Source organism: Chrysemys picta, chromosome 1 (assembly GCF_011386835.1).
Source record: "Chrysemys picta bellii isolate R12L10 chromosome 1, ASM1138683v2, whole genome shotgun sequence".
NCBI lineage: Eukaryota > Metazoa > Chordata > Testudines > Emydidae > Chrysemys > Chrysemys picta.
Genome location: NC_088791.1, coordinates 163,285,345 through 163,302,438, shown reverse-complemented (window position 1 = coordinate 163,302,438; position 17,094 = coordinate 163,285,345). Strand labels below are relative to the sequence as shown.

Genomic DNA, 17,094 nt, shown 5'->3' with positions numbered 1-17,094 from the left:
ATCAGCAGAGGTGACCATGGAGTCCCAGAATCGCAAAAGAGCTCCTGCATGAACCAAACGGGAGGTACTGGATCTGATCGCTGTATGGGGAGACGAATCCATGCTATCCAAACTCTGTTCCAAAAGACGAAATGCTGGAATATTTGAAAAAAACTCCAAGGGCATGAAGGACAGAGGCTATAACAGGGACCTGCAGCAGTGCCACGTGAAACTTAAGGAGCTGAGGCAAGCCTACCAAAAAACAAAAGAGGAAAACGGCCGCTCCAGGTCAGACCCCCAGATATGCCGCTTTGACGATGAGCTGCATGCAATTCTAGGGGGTGCCCCCACCACTATCCCACCCCTGTTTGTGGACTCCTGCAAGGGGGGAGTCTCATGCAACAAGGATGAGGATTTTGGGGATGAGGATGATGATGATAGTGCACAGGAAGCAAGCAGAGAAACCGTTCTCCCTGACAGCCAGGAACTCTTTATCACCCTGGAGCCAATACCCTCCCAATCCTCCCAAGGCAGGCTCCCAGACCTTGAATGCAGAGAAGGGACCTCTGGTGAGTGTACCTTTGTAAATATAATACATGGTTTAAAAGCAAGCGTGTTTAATGATGAATTTGCCCTGAAAACTTAAAGAAGCAAAAAGACTGTGTCTTACCATGGCTGCCTGCAAGCCAAATTCTGTTGCACGGCCCTACGTATGTACCACAGCTGCAAATGTTTCAACACTCCCCCTATCATCTCCGTCCCAGAGGCTAGCGCAGATAAGAAGGCGAAAAAAATGCACTAGTGATGAAATGTTCTCTGAGCTCATGCAGTCCTCCCTCACTGAAAGAGCCCAGCAAAATGCATGGAGGCAGACAATGTCAGAGTCCAGGAAAGCACAAAATGAACGCGAGGACAGGAGGGACATGAGAGAGGATAGATGGCTGGAGCAAGATGAGAGCTGGTGGCAGCGTGATGAGAGGAGGCAGGAGGCAATGCTGAGGCTACTGGAGGATCAAACTGATATGCTCCAGCGTATGGCTGAGCTCCAGGAAAGGCAGCAAGAGCACAGACTGCCGCTTCAGCCCCTGTGTAACCGATCGCCCTCCTCCCCAAGTTCCATAGCCTCATCACCCAGACTCCCAAGAACGCGGGGAGAGGGGCCCCGGGCACCCAACCACTCTACCCCAGAGGACTGCCCAAGCAACAGAAGGCTGGAATTCAATAAGTTGTGAAGTGCAGTGTGGTCTTGTCTTTCCCTCCTCCCACACCCCTCCTGGGCTACCTTGGCAGTTATCCCCCCATTTGTGCGATGAATTAATAAAGAATGCATGAATTTGAAACAACAATGACTTTATTGCCTCTGCAAGCGGTGATCAAAGGGGGGAGGGGAGGGCGGCTGTTTTACAGGAAAGTAGAGTGAACCAAGGGGGCGGGTTTTCATCAAGGAGAAACAAACAGAACTTTCACACCGTAGCCTGGCCAGTCATGAAACTGGTTTTCAAAGCTTCTTTGATGCGCAGCGCACCCTGCTGTGCTCTTCTAACCACCCTGGTGTCTGGCTGCATGTAATCAGCAGCCAGGCGATTTGCCTCAACCTCCCACCCCACCATAAACGTCTCCCCCTTACTCTCACAGATATTGTGGAGCACCCAGCAAGCAGTAATAACTATGGGAATATTGGTTTCGCTGAGCTCTACCTGAGTCAGTAAACTGTGCCAGCGCGCTTTTAAACGTCCAAATGCACATTCTACCACCGTTCTGCACTTGCTCAGCCTATAGTTGAACAGCTCCTGACTACTGTCCAGGGTGCCTGTGTACGGCTTCATGAGCCATTGCATTAAGGGGTAGGCTGGGTCCCCAAGGATAATTATAGGCATTTCAACATCCCCAATGGTTATTTTCTGGTCTGGAAAGTAAGTCCCTTGCTGCAGCCATTCAGACAGACCAGAGTTCCTGAAGATGCGAGCGTCATGTACCTTTCCCGGCCATCCCACGTTGCTGGTGAAATGTCCCTTGTGATCCACCAGTGCTTGCAGCACCATTGAAAAGTACCCCTTGCGGTTTATGTACTGGCTGCCTTGGTGCTCCAGTCCCAAGATAGGGATATGCGTTCCGTCTATTGCCCCACCACTGTTAGGGAATCCCATTGCAGCAATGCCATCCACTATGGCCTGCACATTTCCCAGAGTCACTACCCTTGATAGCAGCAGCTCAGTGACTGCATTGGCTACTTGGATCACAGCAGCCCCCACAGTAGATTTGCCCACTCCAAATTGATTCCCGACTGGCCGGTAGCTGTCTGGCATTGCAAGCTTCCAGAGGGCTATCGCCACTCGCTTGTGAACTGTGCTCTTATCTTGGTATTCTTGCGCTTCAGGGCAGGGGAAAGCAAGTCATAAAGTTCCATGAGAGAGCCTTTACACATGGGAAAGTTTTGCAGCCACTGGGATTCATCCCAGACCTGCAACACTATGCGGTCCCACCAGTCTGTGCTTGTTTCCCGGGCTGAGAATCGGTTTTCCACAGCTGCCCCATTACCACCATGATGTCCACATTGCCAGGGCCCGTGCTTTGAGAGAAGTCTGTGTCCATGTCCTCTTCACTCTCGTCACCGCGCTGCCGTTGCCTCCTCGCCTGCTTTTGCAGGTTCTGGTTCTGCATATACTGCAGGATAATGCGCGTGGTGTTTACCACGGTGATAACTGCCTGGGTGATCTGAGCGGGCTCCATGCTTGCCATGGTATTGCATCTGCAGGAGAGCAGAGTTGCAACGGAAGCGGCGGATGACGGAATAGATATTTATAGAGAGATGCCACGAGAATAGATATTTATAGAGAACAATGAAAGGACCTGCAAGGTGGATTCATGAGAGCAGAAGAGCAGAGTTGCAGCGGAAGCGGGAGCCCATGACTGCCAACATGGAGAAATTTGCTATCGATCAAGACAGGAGAGCAGAGTGGCAGCGGAAGCTGTAGTTGGAATGCCAGTTTTTCCAACTTATTACTCCGTCTGCAGCCAGAGCAGGAGAGCAGAGTGGCAGCGGAAGCGGTCGTTCGATGACAACGGTTAGCAGTCCTACTGCACCGTCTTCTGAAAGCAATATGGCACCCGCACAGAAAAAAGGCGCGAAACTATTGTCTGACATTGCTTTCACGGAGGGAGGGGCGACTGACAACATGTACCCAAAACCACTCGCAACAATGGTTTGGCCCCATCGGGCATTGCAAGCTCAACCCAGAATTCCAATGGGTGGCGGAGACTGCGGGAACTGTGGGATAGCTACCCATAGTGCAACGCTCCTGAAGTTGACGCTAGCCACGGTACTGTGGATGCACTCCGCCAACTTAATGAGCTTAGTGGGGACTCTCACAATCTACTGTATAAAATCGCTTCCTAACAAATCAACTTCTATAAATTCAACCTAATTTCATAGTGTAGACATACCCTTAGAGACTAAACAATTTCGTGGACTAAAACACACTTCATCAGATGCATAGAGTGAAAAATACAGTAAGCAGTGTATATATATTACAGCACATGAAAAGATGGGAGTTGCCTTACCAAGTGGGGGGTCAGTGCTAAGGAGGCCAATGCAATCAAGGTGGATGTCGCCCATTCCCAACAGTTACAAGAAGGTGTGAGTATTAGCAGAGGGCAAATTACTTTTTGTAGTGACCCATCCACTTCCAGTCTTTATTCAGGCCTAATTTGATGGTGTCCAGTTTGCAAATTAATTCCAGTTCTCAGTTTCTCATTGATGTCTGTTTGTGAAGTTTTTTTGATTAAGAAATGCCACTTTTAAGTCTGTTTATTGAGTGTCCAGGGAGACTGAAGTGCTCTCCTACTTGTTTTTGAATGTTACAATTCTTGATATCTTATTTGTGTCCATTTATTCTTTTGCATAGAGACTGTCTGGTTTGGCCAGTGTAATTAAAGACAATAAGGAGTCTTTTAAGTATATTAGGATTTTGTTTTGTTCCTAACAATGGTATTGGCCCATTATTAGATTAAAATGCAGGAAAGGCAGAAGTGGTTCAATGAATAGTTGTTATATATTGGGGGAAACAAACATAATGCTGTAATAATTGGGCCTAATTGTGAGTTCAACTGTGAAAAATAAATAAAAGTTCATAAAATGTCACAGTAACCTATAATAACAAGTTTTGATGAGAAAAGATGCAAGAGGGAGACAAGAAAACTGAATTAGTCTAAACAAAAAGGCCTTGTGACCTAATTCAAAGACTGTGTTAAAATCATAGCTGGTAAATAAGAGAAATGTGCGACCAAAAATCAGTGGACCAAACTTGGTATGTCAGAAATTAGATGGTGAACAATATAAGGAGGGGATGAGCTATTCCACCCATTATTCTCTTTTGGGATTTTTTTTTTTTTTTTTTAAAGAGAGAAACTTTGCAGGGAAATTATGGATGGACAGATGCAGATTTTGGCTGACTGAAATACAGGAGATAAGGAAGGAGAGGGCTTCACCGTGATGGCTGCCACCCCAACTGTCTCCTGGGATCCCTATATCTACCACAACACCAGTGGGCCTTTGTTATCCTGATCCCAAGGGATATCCTTAACTGACTGGGCCAGAGAGAGAGATCCAGATAACACTGCCACCTCCACAGGCTCTGGCCAAATCCTGAACACTGTTTGGGATGTGAGACTTCATCATACCACCTTCCCCTTCATGTGTCCTTTTCCTTTCCCCTTTATTTCTTCTCTTTCCTATCCCTCTCCTTTTTCCTTCTAATAAAGAGTTTGGCTTAGCCAGCCAAGACCATATATTTTACAACACTGCTGTAAGCCTGTGACAATAAAGAGGCAGCTAAATACAATGCCTTAAATAGCAACACTAGAACAAGTTTACCAGGTCTGAAAGTGGCTAATAAGACCATGTGCCAGGCCTGTGCTTTTCCAGCAAGAAGCTTGCAAGTGAGTGTCAACACTAGAGACAGAAGCTTCATTTTCTTATCTTTGCTGTTCTTTTCTTTTAATTCTCTGTGTGTTTGTCTTGTTTTGTCTTCTAGGAAATATAACTGGATTTTAACAGCAATAATAGCTCCAGCCAATCTCAACTAATGTCTCTTCTCCCCAAAAGGACAGTAATTACTATCTTTACCATCTAAGAGACTGTCAAAAAGGGGTGAGAGGGGTGTCTTCTAATGACTCTTTCCAGCTAAAGGAAAGGGAATAAAGAATGATCTTAAAATGAAAGCCTTGCTTAACATTTTACATTTCAAATGCTTTAAAAGTTTTCCCCTTTTTTCCTGTATCTTTAATAAAAGGTTAAGACGGATTTTTAGTAATGTATGGTACTAACCAGGCTGAGAGTTCTGTATACCAAACCCCAACCCTTGTTTAACGCTGTTTAATATTGGACAGTGACAGGGTCATATTAACACATTTAATTATTTGGGTCAATTTATGCCATCTATATTAATACAACAGTAGTGATAGCATATGATGATGATGATAATTCTCTTTCCATTCCATTAGTACCATAGAAGGATGTTCAACAGTAGCTACTAAAGTTAGATATTTTTAAATCAGCAGTTCCGGATAACTTGCAGCCAATTAATTACAGTTAATTACAAAACTAGAATGGTATAAAATTAACATGACACACATTAAATGGACTAAAAGATAGCTAATGGATAGGTCTCAAAATGTAATCGTCAAATGTGTTATATAAGAGGTCAGACTACATAATCATGTTGGTTCCTTCAGGCCTTGAAAGCTATTAATCTTACCGAACAGCTTACCTGAAAGTAGAAAAGGTCTACTTTCTTCAGACTTCGTTGCAAGTCCTGTGTGTCAATCTGATCCCCCCCCAAACAGCTCCCCAACAATTACCTCTTCTATTAGGGGTGCCTCTTTAAATCAATCAATGTTCCTCTGTTCTTGTCTGTTTCTAGGCTTTGGCTCTTCTGCGCAAAACCAGTCCGATAGGCTCAGCAGGAAGTCGAGCCAGACTCCTTGGAGCCAATAGCTCTGCCATTGTCCTGTAGCAACCCTCGTGTGTTTGCTGAGGGGTAGCTTATCTTGAGCTATTCTTCTTCCTCTTCCTCCTTGTTTTTCCTTACAGTCTGGTATTAAACTAGACCAATATACTTACATAGTAAACATCCAAAAAATCAGGTGAACATACAGTATTCATATATTGTTATAGAGCTGCAACTATGGCTACAACTTGAACAGAGAACACAACCACCCCTGTAGAAGAAAGCTGCAAGGCTGGTACCTAAATATCCAAGCTCTTCTCCACTCCCCTTTCCCCCTCCACACCACCACGAAAAACCAAAACCTTGAGGGACATCAAATGCCAAGATACAATCAGAAGTGTCCTGGGAGTGTTCAGTTCTTAGCTTTCTATGATACAGACTTATTTTTCCATCTGCCTCTGTGGTGCTAATGAGCACAAAGTCTATGTGAGTAGAGAGGTTTTGCTCTCAAAACATGGCAATCTGGCACCTTTTGCAAACACTAAATTAACCCAAAGTATTTTTCAAACCATAAATTCAAGCATCCATTTGGTTTTGCGTTCATCAGATTTGCCATTGTAGAATCCTTCCCTTGTAATCCTACAGCAGGGGTAGGCAACCTATGGCACACGTGCCAAAGGCAGCATGAAAGCTGATTTTCAGTGGCACTCACACTGCCCGGGTCCTGGCCACCTGTTTGGGGGGCTCTGCATTTTAATTTAATTTCAAATGAAGCTTCTTAAACATTTTAAAAACCTTATTGACTTTATATACAACAATAGTTTAGTTATATATTATAGACTTATAGAAAGAGACCTTCTAAAAACGTTAAAATGTATTACTGGCATGTGAAACCTTAAATTAGAGTGAATAAATGAAGACTCGGCTCACCACTTCTGAAAGGTTGCCAACCCCTGTCCTACAGGTTTCCTGATGTGGAAAAGGGAGTGGCAGAGGTAGCACCCTTTTTCCTCTAAGGAAATGTCATGTGGGATATGGGAGAAGGCACCCTGTAGGGACAAAAGGGAACACCACAATGTTTCACCCAGCTAGGCCTGTCTGCCTAAAGAAACTACTTTTGGATCACATCTGTTTTATCGGAAGAATGGTTTCAGCTATTCCAAAAAGGTGCCCCACAATTAGGCTTTTTATTTTGCTCTCTTTATTTTTTATTAAAGAAAAGAGTGTGCACAATCACCACACTTTTTTCCAGAAAAAAAAAAGTTAGAGCATACTACTTCATAAGAATTGATGGTGTCGTGTCAGTTGGTTCTGCTATTTCTGGTACACTGAAGAAATACAAACCACATATTAAGTTTAATCAGTTCCATGAAAGATGAAAATTTTAAATGTGTTTTGGAAAAGGAGAACGTGAATTTCCTTTGGATATTATGGTTCGGTGACTATAAAATGGGATGTTTAAAAGTTGACATAAGAGAAATCTTTGTCTGCTGAGAGTGTCCAATTGAAAACTGTTTGTGGCAAAAAGCTGAAGATTTACTAAATAATTAGTGGTATTCATAGGATAAAGTTAGAATTTAAGACTTTTCTAACCAATATATTCCAAGGATTCTTGATCTCAACTTTCTTAAAGATTCCATACACCTTGAATATGAAGGCAATAGGTTAAAACATTTGCGTACACACTGTATTATTTAATAAGAGATTTCATTTCCTCCCTAATTTGAAGTCATATAAGCCACTGTTTCCTCTGTGCTACTTTAGGTGATTGAGGCCATATGGAGACTTTACATCTCCAGCTGGATACAGTTAATTCATTTTGCACAAGCACAAAGCCACCACTAACAAAAATAATACCTTTTAAAAAAACCACAGTCAAATCCAACTTCTCATGGAGCAAAATGGAGGTGAATGAGAAGGCCAAGTAATCCTCCCTCTTCCCCCCCCCCCACCCCCCCAAGTCAAGTTTTATCTTCCTCTATTTTGGAAGGATTAGTTCCCCATCAGGTAGTTGAAACTAAGAATCCACAATTATCACTATGACTTGCACAACCCACCCCAACAATAATATGCTCCCACTGTATTCCTGTGACACTGTTCCATTACATATTTTCCTGTTAAAACATTGGCTATGGTGGAAAAACTTGTAAATCAAGGCTTCAAAAATACATTTACCAGTGGCAAGTGGAAGGCTTTTCATGCTAGCTATGGGCCTAAGTCCATTTCTGCCAAGTTCCCACAGAAAAAGAAAATTTACACCTCTAGCCCTGATGGTTGTGAAAGAACAAAAATAGATGGAACCTATTTGATTCTAGTTCCTTACTCCTTTGAAGTATATACTAGAAAAAGACAGGGAAGCCAACACTAGATAGATATTCCTAATACTTTTAAGGTAAACTAAGGAAAGGAGGAGGACTTTTGGAAAAAGAAAATAAATAGCGAATCCAACTTTATACATCATAAAATAAAAAAAGAAAAGTTTATCCCTTTACATCTTACCTTAACTGACACCAATAAAGACACTTAAATTCTCCTTTAGGAGTTATATGCATGCACCTACCAGGTTTAATGAGAGTTTGCCACACAAAGAAGTTGAATAAACTCCAGAATGTATACGCTAATCACAACAGCTCCAAGGGTTTTCTGCTCTTACATTATTTTTTTATCCTCAGATGTTCTTGACATTTCCCCCCGTCTATTACATTGTTCCTCTTACTAGTGTCTCTTACGCACTCTTTATCCTTAATTTAGTTTTCTTTGATCATATAAGTCTTTTACTGCCACTTTGCATCTGTCAGTTTCTTTTCATTGATCAGTTTCCGTCAGCCTCCACTTATCCTAAGAAAATTTATTTTATTTCCTTTACTCATTCTCCTAATTTTGTCTCTTTTTTTATTATTCTTGTCCCATATATCTGAATGTCCCCTCTAGTCTTTACTCCTTATTCATTTTCCAGCATTTTTAGAGCAGCTTACACAGTCCCCCATTAAATGCTTCTCATCTTTACAAGCCAGATTACTACAGTTACAGTGATAATGGCTTGAAACTGACAAGATGCACTGTTGCTATTGTGCTCCTTAACTGTGATACAGGTCAATCTTAATGAATACAGCCACATTTTACAAAGGACTCATGAGGTTGTTCTGTTAACAAACATCCAGCAGGGCAGATGACCATCATGCAAGTAATTACACCATTTGAAATATTTATGGCAGGTAAGAAAACAGTTAAATGCAAATCTCATTCAACCTACAAAGGATGTTTGGGCAGGAAAAAAAGGAGTTCAGTTTGACCAAGTTTATATTTTAATGCTCCAATCCTGCACTGCAGTCCCCGTGGGCGGAAAACAGCGTGGTTTCAGAGGGAATGACACTCTTCATTTCGACTTTGTGTGGGCACATCTATCCAGATCAGAACTCAGGATCAGGGCTCTCCAGCAGCACCTGGTCTGAATCCCACTGTACAGGGTATCAATTTAGAGCTCTTTATTTAAGACTAAGGGCACCATAGTTGGTTTGAAGGCAGGTGTGCTGTAAGTATTGCCAGTACACAGCAGAAGTAACTGCTTGTACTCACAAATTAAAATGGAACAAACAAGTATATTTTACTTGCATTAAACACAATACTGAGTCATACACCATCACCAGCACATTTTCCACAACTCTCTTCTTGGGATCCTCAAGTGGAGAAGAAACAGACATGATCTGCAAAGTGACTTGTATTCCCCACCCTACATTCTTTGCTTCATTGGCCCAGTCTCTGATTTCAAGGTGGACTCCCCTATATACATCTGTGTTGTATTCAGAGGCTTGCTATGTGAAAGGGGTCACCAGTACAAAAGTTTGAGAACCACTGACTTGGAGGAACCAACCTTGTACATTGTACAAACATAGTGAGAGACAGCCCCCACCTCCAAAGAACTTGCAATCTAATTAGAAAAGACAGACAAATAGTGGGAGGGGAAGCAGCAGCGAAGTGATTTGCCCAAGTTCACACAACACACCATTGACAGAACTGGGAATAGAAACTTAGGTCTCCTGACTCCTTGTCCACTGGACTATCAACTAGGACAAATTGCCTCTCTAGCCACTATCACACTTGCCTTTCTGATGTGTCTCTTGGATGTCTCACTAACTCAACAGAGCAAAAACTGAGCTAATATTTACTTTACCATAACATCACCCTCCCTGCTTCCTCTTTCAGAGTTATTGACAAGACCACCACATTCAGTCACTCAGCTTTGTAACCTTGTTATTACTTCCAATCCCTTCTCCTGTTCCCACACAGCGAGGTGGTCACCAGTTCCTGTTACTTCTTTCTCCATAACATTTTGAAAAATATCCATCCATTCTTCTCTGCCCCCTCTCTCTCAGCTAGAACACTTGCCTTGGTTACCCCCTCCTTTTTTATCTCCCTGATTTCCTTGTCCCTCTCTTTCAGTGTATCCATAACCTGAAAGCTAAAACCCATCTTCCCTGTCTGCCATTCCACACCGCTTTGCCAGTGCCCTTTAATCAACACCTACAAGACACTGCTGTTTTAGGCTTGGCTCTCCTTTAAGAAGTACCAATTGTGAGGAATTGGACCATGATCAGTGGTCATAAGAGCACGAAGAAAAAGAAAGAAGAGTAAGATCTTAAAATTCATGTTCACCTGTGACACATCAACATTTTTACTCCAGCCTTCAAAATTAAAAGCTCTACAAACTCATTGCATCACCTGTCTGCCCTCACTTTCTCCCCATATACCACTTTAAATAATTGGGGTTTTAAACTAATATTGGTTTAAACTGTGATAACTACCTCTTGCACATATGTCCCTCACCTAGTCCTCATAAGGATCCTATATAATTTCAAGATGTATTTACACAGTTGAGCATAACACTATCAGGTATGTAGCTTTCTCTCAAGTGTGAAGTTACTCAAATGCACATTTACTAAACAAATAGCCCTGAAAGCTTTCAGTGCAATCCTCAGCAAATAAGGTTTACATCCTCCAAGTAGCTTTGAATACCAATAGGACATCCTCCGATTTCTTTCATGTGGCTGGCAAAACAGAAACATACTGTGCTAAAAAGAAATGTGCAGTATACAGATCTACACTGAACTTCAGAAAGGACAGTCAGTCAGTATCAAGCTGGATACAGAGCATTTCTCCTTGCCATTCCTTCTTCCCCCAATCGGCACCATGCTGGGGCAGGGATGGGGACCTAAACAGAGATGCGAGTAAGGGCCAAGTTTGGAAACAGGTAAAATTGCCTGCCTCCTACCCCTCTCTCCCTGAAATAGAGCATACACGTGCCATAAGTGGATCATTACATGCTCATCCACGTTCTGAATGGCAATATTACACAGCTGGTCCTGAGTTGCAATGATGTATCTGTGTAAGAGGTTCTGCTTAGAAACCATTGCCAAGTCAAAGAGTGTAAGTGCAGTCCACACCCCTGACACTCCACAGTGCCAGCCACAAAGAAATTTCTCAGCATGTTGGGATAGCATCTTGTGCTTCTATTGCTGGTGGGTAGTTTTATGGGCGGGAGCTGGGCTACAAACATAATCTCTGAGGCTGCATCTCCATGGGGAGAGTTTAGAACCCACCACAGCCTTCACCATGACCTCTGGCAGAGGTACAACTGGGAGTCCGAAATTTGACAGTGACGATCCAGTTTAAAAGTCACGATTAATTCAAGACAATCAGATTTCATGCTGGATTCACTTTCTTTAACTATAGCTGTGCCTAAATAGAATTGCTCACCAACTGAAACCCCCTGCCACGGCCATAAACAGCACGGTGGCTTTAAAGAGTTACTGCCACACTGGAGGAAACTTGAAAAAAACAACAGTAAAAAAACAAAGAGTCATTGACTTAGTCTTGCTCTGTGCCCTCCCTGCTAATAGGTATGGTAAGAGATCAGTGTTTGAATAAGAGCCTATTTCCTTCCTTCACATCCCAGCTTTGCTTTTCTGCTGGACTGTACAATCAAGACTCCAGCCTCGGTTTATAGCATCCCAGCCTGTTGCTGATAGCACAAATGTAACTGTCTGGATTCACCACAGGCTAGGATGAGATGTGAAGGGGTTGGGGGAGTGGGGGGGGAGCTAGGAAAAGGAAAATAAAAGGGGGAGTAAAAGGAAAATCTCAACAATTTGTGTTAGCTAGCAGAAGAGGAAAAAAACAAACAAGAGAGGAAAAAATACTTCAGTTTAAAGAGCCAATGAGAGGGAAAGGAAGCTAATTTTTATTTATAGTATTGTCATAAACATTTATAAAACCAGAACCTATCACACAATCTCTAAACAACAGGGATCATCCATTCTACCAGCAAAAGATCCTTGGCGGTAGAGGGAAACTGTTCAGCTCAGTCACTAGTCCTCAGAGCACAGACAGAAAGCGAACCTTAGTCCATTTTCATAGCTGAGGCACTGCTCATAATTTAAGGGTCCCTTTGGGGGCGCATGTGGCCTTTAAATCAAATGCACCACAAATTATGAGAGGAAAAAGTGGGGACCAGACAACAGAAAAAGACAAGGGCCTCCCTAAGGACAAACTACTCAAATCTAGGGGCAGGGGGCCAGAGGGGCATTTGGAAAGATCTGAGTTTTTAAGTCTTCTGTTTTCCCCCTAACAGGAAGTCTCCCCTTAGCACCCCTTCCTCAACCCCCTCCCTCCAAAAAACTTAAAAGGGCGTTTGGAGTCTCCTCACTTTGTTTTGGGCGAAGCCCCTTTAACACAGGATGTTTAAAGCAAGTCAGAATAGCCCCATTTTCCTCCCACAAGCAGCCCCTTCCCCAATCTATCAGTGTTTCCCCCTGGAATTGAAATCAGAGGGGGTGTTCGAATTTATGGAGGGGGGTTGGAAAACAACTAAATTGGCAACACCGCGAAACTAGTGGACCACAGGGGACGGGGGGCGGAGAGATGACGGAGTTTTGGGGGGTAGGGAAATCCCTAACAAGTATCTCCCTACTCTTTCTGCCCCATAGTCTCTGCTCCCCACAACCTCTCAGCCGCCATACACACACAGAGCCCCCGTCCACCCCGGCTCCTCAGACCCCCGAGCAGCGCACCCCGGGGAGAACGTGCACACTCACCTCCTCCTCCTCCTCCTGCAGCGGCTGCCCCCAGCGCATCCCCCGCCTCGCCGCCAAGCCCCAGCCGACAGAGATCCGCCTCCCAGCCCTGCGGCCAGCACCGCCCCGCGCAGAGCCCGGCCCCCCGCACAACAGCGAGCCCAGCCTGACCCGAGCTCGGGGGCTGCCTCCTCCCCTCCCGGGCCAGATGGGGCTGGGCTCCCCCTCTGCCCAGCCGGGGCTCACACAGCCACGAAGCCGCCTGCGAGCTGGGGCTGGCACACGGGAGCTGGTGGAAGGGGAGGGAGGAATTGGAAAAGAAATCAAGGCAGAGAGGGAAAGAAGGAAATGAGAGAAGGAGGTATAGGAAAGAAGGGGAAAATAAGAAAAGGGAGGCCAGGAAAAAGGCGAAGAGACAAACAAAGGAGGGAAGGGAGGGGTGTGGGGAGGGGGTGTTCTGCTGCTGAAATAATGGTTCCAGTATCGGGGGGAGGCAGTGTTTTGGGACACTGAGAAACTCTTCTCGCTGTTAACTATGTTTAGGAAATTTCAGTCGTGTGAGCCAAGAGCCAGGCTGGAATTTGGGCAGGGATGCGCCTCTTTGTGTCCCAAGCTGCTGGGCGCCTGGGGACACAACATGAATCCTTACACTCCCCACCCCACACAGGAAAGTGTGATGACGCCATTCACTGCCTATGGAAGTAGCGCCCGGGGGAGGTTTTGGAGATTGTGCAATTTGACCATGAGAAATGCTTAATCAAACTTCCAGCGAGATTCAGCAGAGAGCCGCCTGTCGGCGCTTAAATCATAAATAATAAAAATGAGTCAATTTCCTATCTGTGACATTAGCACAACAGAGTTGATTGCTATGAAAACGAATGGCAGATTTTCTCCGAGTTTGGAGTGGAGTCAGACCTACAGGAAAAGGATGTGCGCCCCCGGCGCTGCCTGGATTGCACAGGAACCCGGCTTGTGTTTATCTGCCCTGCTTCCACAGTAACTTGAGGGCACTGAGTCAGTCTATTTTGCATGTACTAAGGCTTCAGAAAAAGTAGCTTTCCCTATGCTTCAAGAGGAACAACACTGCTGTAACATCTGTATGGTGCTGCTGCTAGGTTTGGCCAGCTAGGCTACTAATTGGTGGAAAGCTCAGTTGCTTGACCTGCCAGCTGGAGAAACACAAGCCAGGGTCCCAAGTTGAGGCCTCCCCTAAGGTAACATATACACAAAGTGAGGCTAGTAACTGAATTGTGGCCATCACCAACCAACAAAAACTCAAGTGGTACATTGTCAACTTCACAAGTAAAAATTCAGTAATAGAGATGTAAACTGGTCTAGTGGACTGGGCAGTCAGCCAGAAATTCCTGAATTCTGATCTTGGTCTTTGCTGTGCGGCCTTGTCACTTAACCTTTCGCTGTTTGTTCCCCAATGAGTAAAGAGGGGATAGTAACATTACCTACCAACAGGGACGGCTGTGAGGATTAGTGAATTTTTATACAGTGTTTTGCAAATGTAAAACACTATATAAAAGTGCTCACTATTACTATCATTTGCTGGAAATAGTGTTAGTTATGATCTAGCTCATGCCTTGCAATATACAAAGGATATTTTATTTGGCTAAGACCATTACTATACCATAATGTAAACTTTAAAAATCACTCCTAATGCCTTGAGTCTAGACAGTATACAATAGGAATGCCAAACACACAATCCAAGGAGTCCTAAAATGTGGCCTATGGCCATGCTGAAGTTCACTGTAGTTTATATAAAAAGTAAGCCTTTTGAGATTGATTACAACAAGCCAGAGCCCAAATCTGCTATTCCTCTCTCAGGTTCCTGTGAATGCCTGCTGGGTGATTTTTTCCCCTTCCATTGGTGTTGAACTTGGCCAAATGTTTTTGCTCATCTGACAAATAAGAAAGTAGTACAAGCAATTAAAATAATAAAAACATGCTGTAAGCAGTGCTTCACACCCCGTTGTGCCCCCTTGTCTCAGGGCATAGTGCTGCCTCAGTTCAGTCCAGAGCAGGGCAGCCTATGCTGTGAACTCAGTGTACAAGTGTGTAAATGGTTGAAAATTAACCAACTCAGAATCTGGCCATTCACATCTTTGAACAAACCAACATAAAAGACAGCTGCTTGGTCACAGCCAGTGCTTTAAGCCCAGGTCCTGGGGTTCTGGGTTAGCACTGAGGCACAGACTCTCACCCAGCACTATTCTCTGAAAAAGCAGGCAAGGCTTCTTATCTGGCCTGTTGGCTCCGTATTGGCTCCTTCTAGGCCTCTGGCAGACTAAATTTTACTAGTATCCCAGCCTGAGTGGGGTTTTCCTTTTGATTTAGTTGGGGATTGGTCCTGCTTTGAGCAGGGGGTTGGACTAGATGACCTCCTGAGGTCCCTTCCAACCCTGATATTCTATGTTTCTATGATTCCTTAAGCAAGGGGCATCAGAGTACCAATGTCTTCAGCAGGGGGCTAAGATGGCCAGATAGACCCTACCATGTATGTAATATGGACAAGGGCATACGGTTTGCTGGAATCAATATGAATGTTAATGTTGTCACATTCAGAGGCTAATGCCCATATAAGTTTATTTCATTCACACAAATTGGTTCATTTTAAAAAAAAAATCACCACAAGTTTGTTTCTTGGTGGCAGAAGAGGGAGACAGTGAAAAATGTATGTTTTTTAAAGTAATGGCTGGTGCTCAGATACTATAGCGATAAGGGCCATCAAGGTGGACAGATAGGTTTTAGGGTCTAGGGGTACATTTTAAAAATCAATATTTATTTGGACTTTAAAAAAATCAATAATGAATAAACTGACATAAGTGAAATTGTAAAAGTAACAGAGCTTCAACTATTTAATCTAGTTTGAAAAGTGAACCCAAAGTACTGCTGTTTTGATGATAGGGAGGGAGGCTTGAATCAAAACTAGACATTTAAAGTTCTAAATGGACCTCAGAGTCACTCCAGCTCCTCATTAATCTCTTACCTGCTTTTGTTTCAGTTGTGATTTGGAAAGCTCTGTCTTTGTGCCGTGTCAACAGTAACAGCCTATGCATTACCATGTGCCACTCCCCCTGTGAGTGCCCGCACCCATGCATTTAAAAGTCACTACCCGAGTATGCAACTGTGCCCAGTAAAAGTTTACTTTCCATTACAATTCATGCAAGTAAAACTTAAAGGACTGCAATGTTTGCAGAAAGTGTACATTACATGGGAGCAAGTACAGCCCCAGTGAGCTTATAGTGAACATTCATGAAAGATGTTTTATTCAGTCTTTTCTAACATTCTAGCACACCTTTCTTCCAAGATTCTTCAAAGGACTTCGCAAGCATTAAGGAAGCTTCTTGATACCTTTGTCGTAAATAAGGGTAATAGCGGGATCACTTACAACCATCTCTGTCGTGAAACACAGCAGCTGTTAACCAATGCAGATTAATAGTATATAAGCACTTAGTTTATGAGATAATGAACCCTATACATAATGGATACTTCAGGTGGAACTTTGAGGCAAAATATGATTCTTCTATTGGAATTTATCCAAGACACTGAGGGCTTGTCTACACTGCCCTGCCATTGGACTATGGAAGTGTGATTATCAGTGTGGACCTAAGTGCTTCTCTGTAACTCTCCCATGTGAACACTGCAGCCGCGAACTAAAATGTCCCTATTCCATGTTAATAGTGTGCTCCTCAAACAGGACTACATTAAGGCAAAGTAGGAACATTTTCATTCTCGCCCTCATCATCCACACCGGAGGGTTATAGTGCAGCACTGCTAATCACACCAACATAGTTAGAACTGTGGGGCAGTTTAGACACAGCCTGAGTGCTTGTCTATACAGGGACACAACCAGAGATCAGAGGGATAGCTGTGTTAGTCTGAATCTGTAAAAAGCAACAGAGGGTCCTATGGCACCTTTAAGACTAACAGAAGTATTGGGAGCATAAGCTTTCGTGGGTAAGAACCTCACTTCTTCAGATGCAAGGAATGGAAATTTCCAGAGGCAGGTATAAATCAGTATGGAGATAACGAGGTTAGTTCAATCAGGAAGGGTGAGGTGTGAACACCAAGGGAGGAGAAACTGCTTC

At 43.8% G+C, this 17,094-nt stretch overlaps 1 protein-coding gene across 49 annotated transcripts in view; it reads right to left on the bottom strand.

The window, feature by feature from the left end:
* The window catches only part of PHLDB2 (pleckstrin homology like domain family B member 2), a 169,898-nt gene that overhangs the window by 91,009 nt on the left and 61,795 nt on the right, over positions 1-17,094 (bottom strand). For 7 of the 49 annotated variants that reach the window (XM_065588523.1, XM_065588582.1, XM_065588590.1 and 4 more), the window contains exon 1: positions 13,019-13,082. The exons of 22 other annotated variants lie outside the window; for them this stretch is intronic. The gene's annotated coding sequence lies outside the window, so the exon portion shown is untranslated. Of the gene's footprint in view, positions 1-5,838; positions 6,651-6,857; positions 7,135-13,018; positions 13,359-17,094 lie in introns of those variants that run through there. 20 more of the 49 variants (XM_065588558.1, XM_065588595.1, XM_065588648.1 and 17 more) reach the window with 13 other exon arrangements.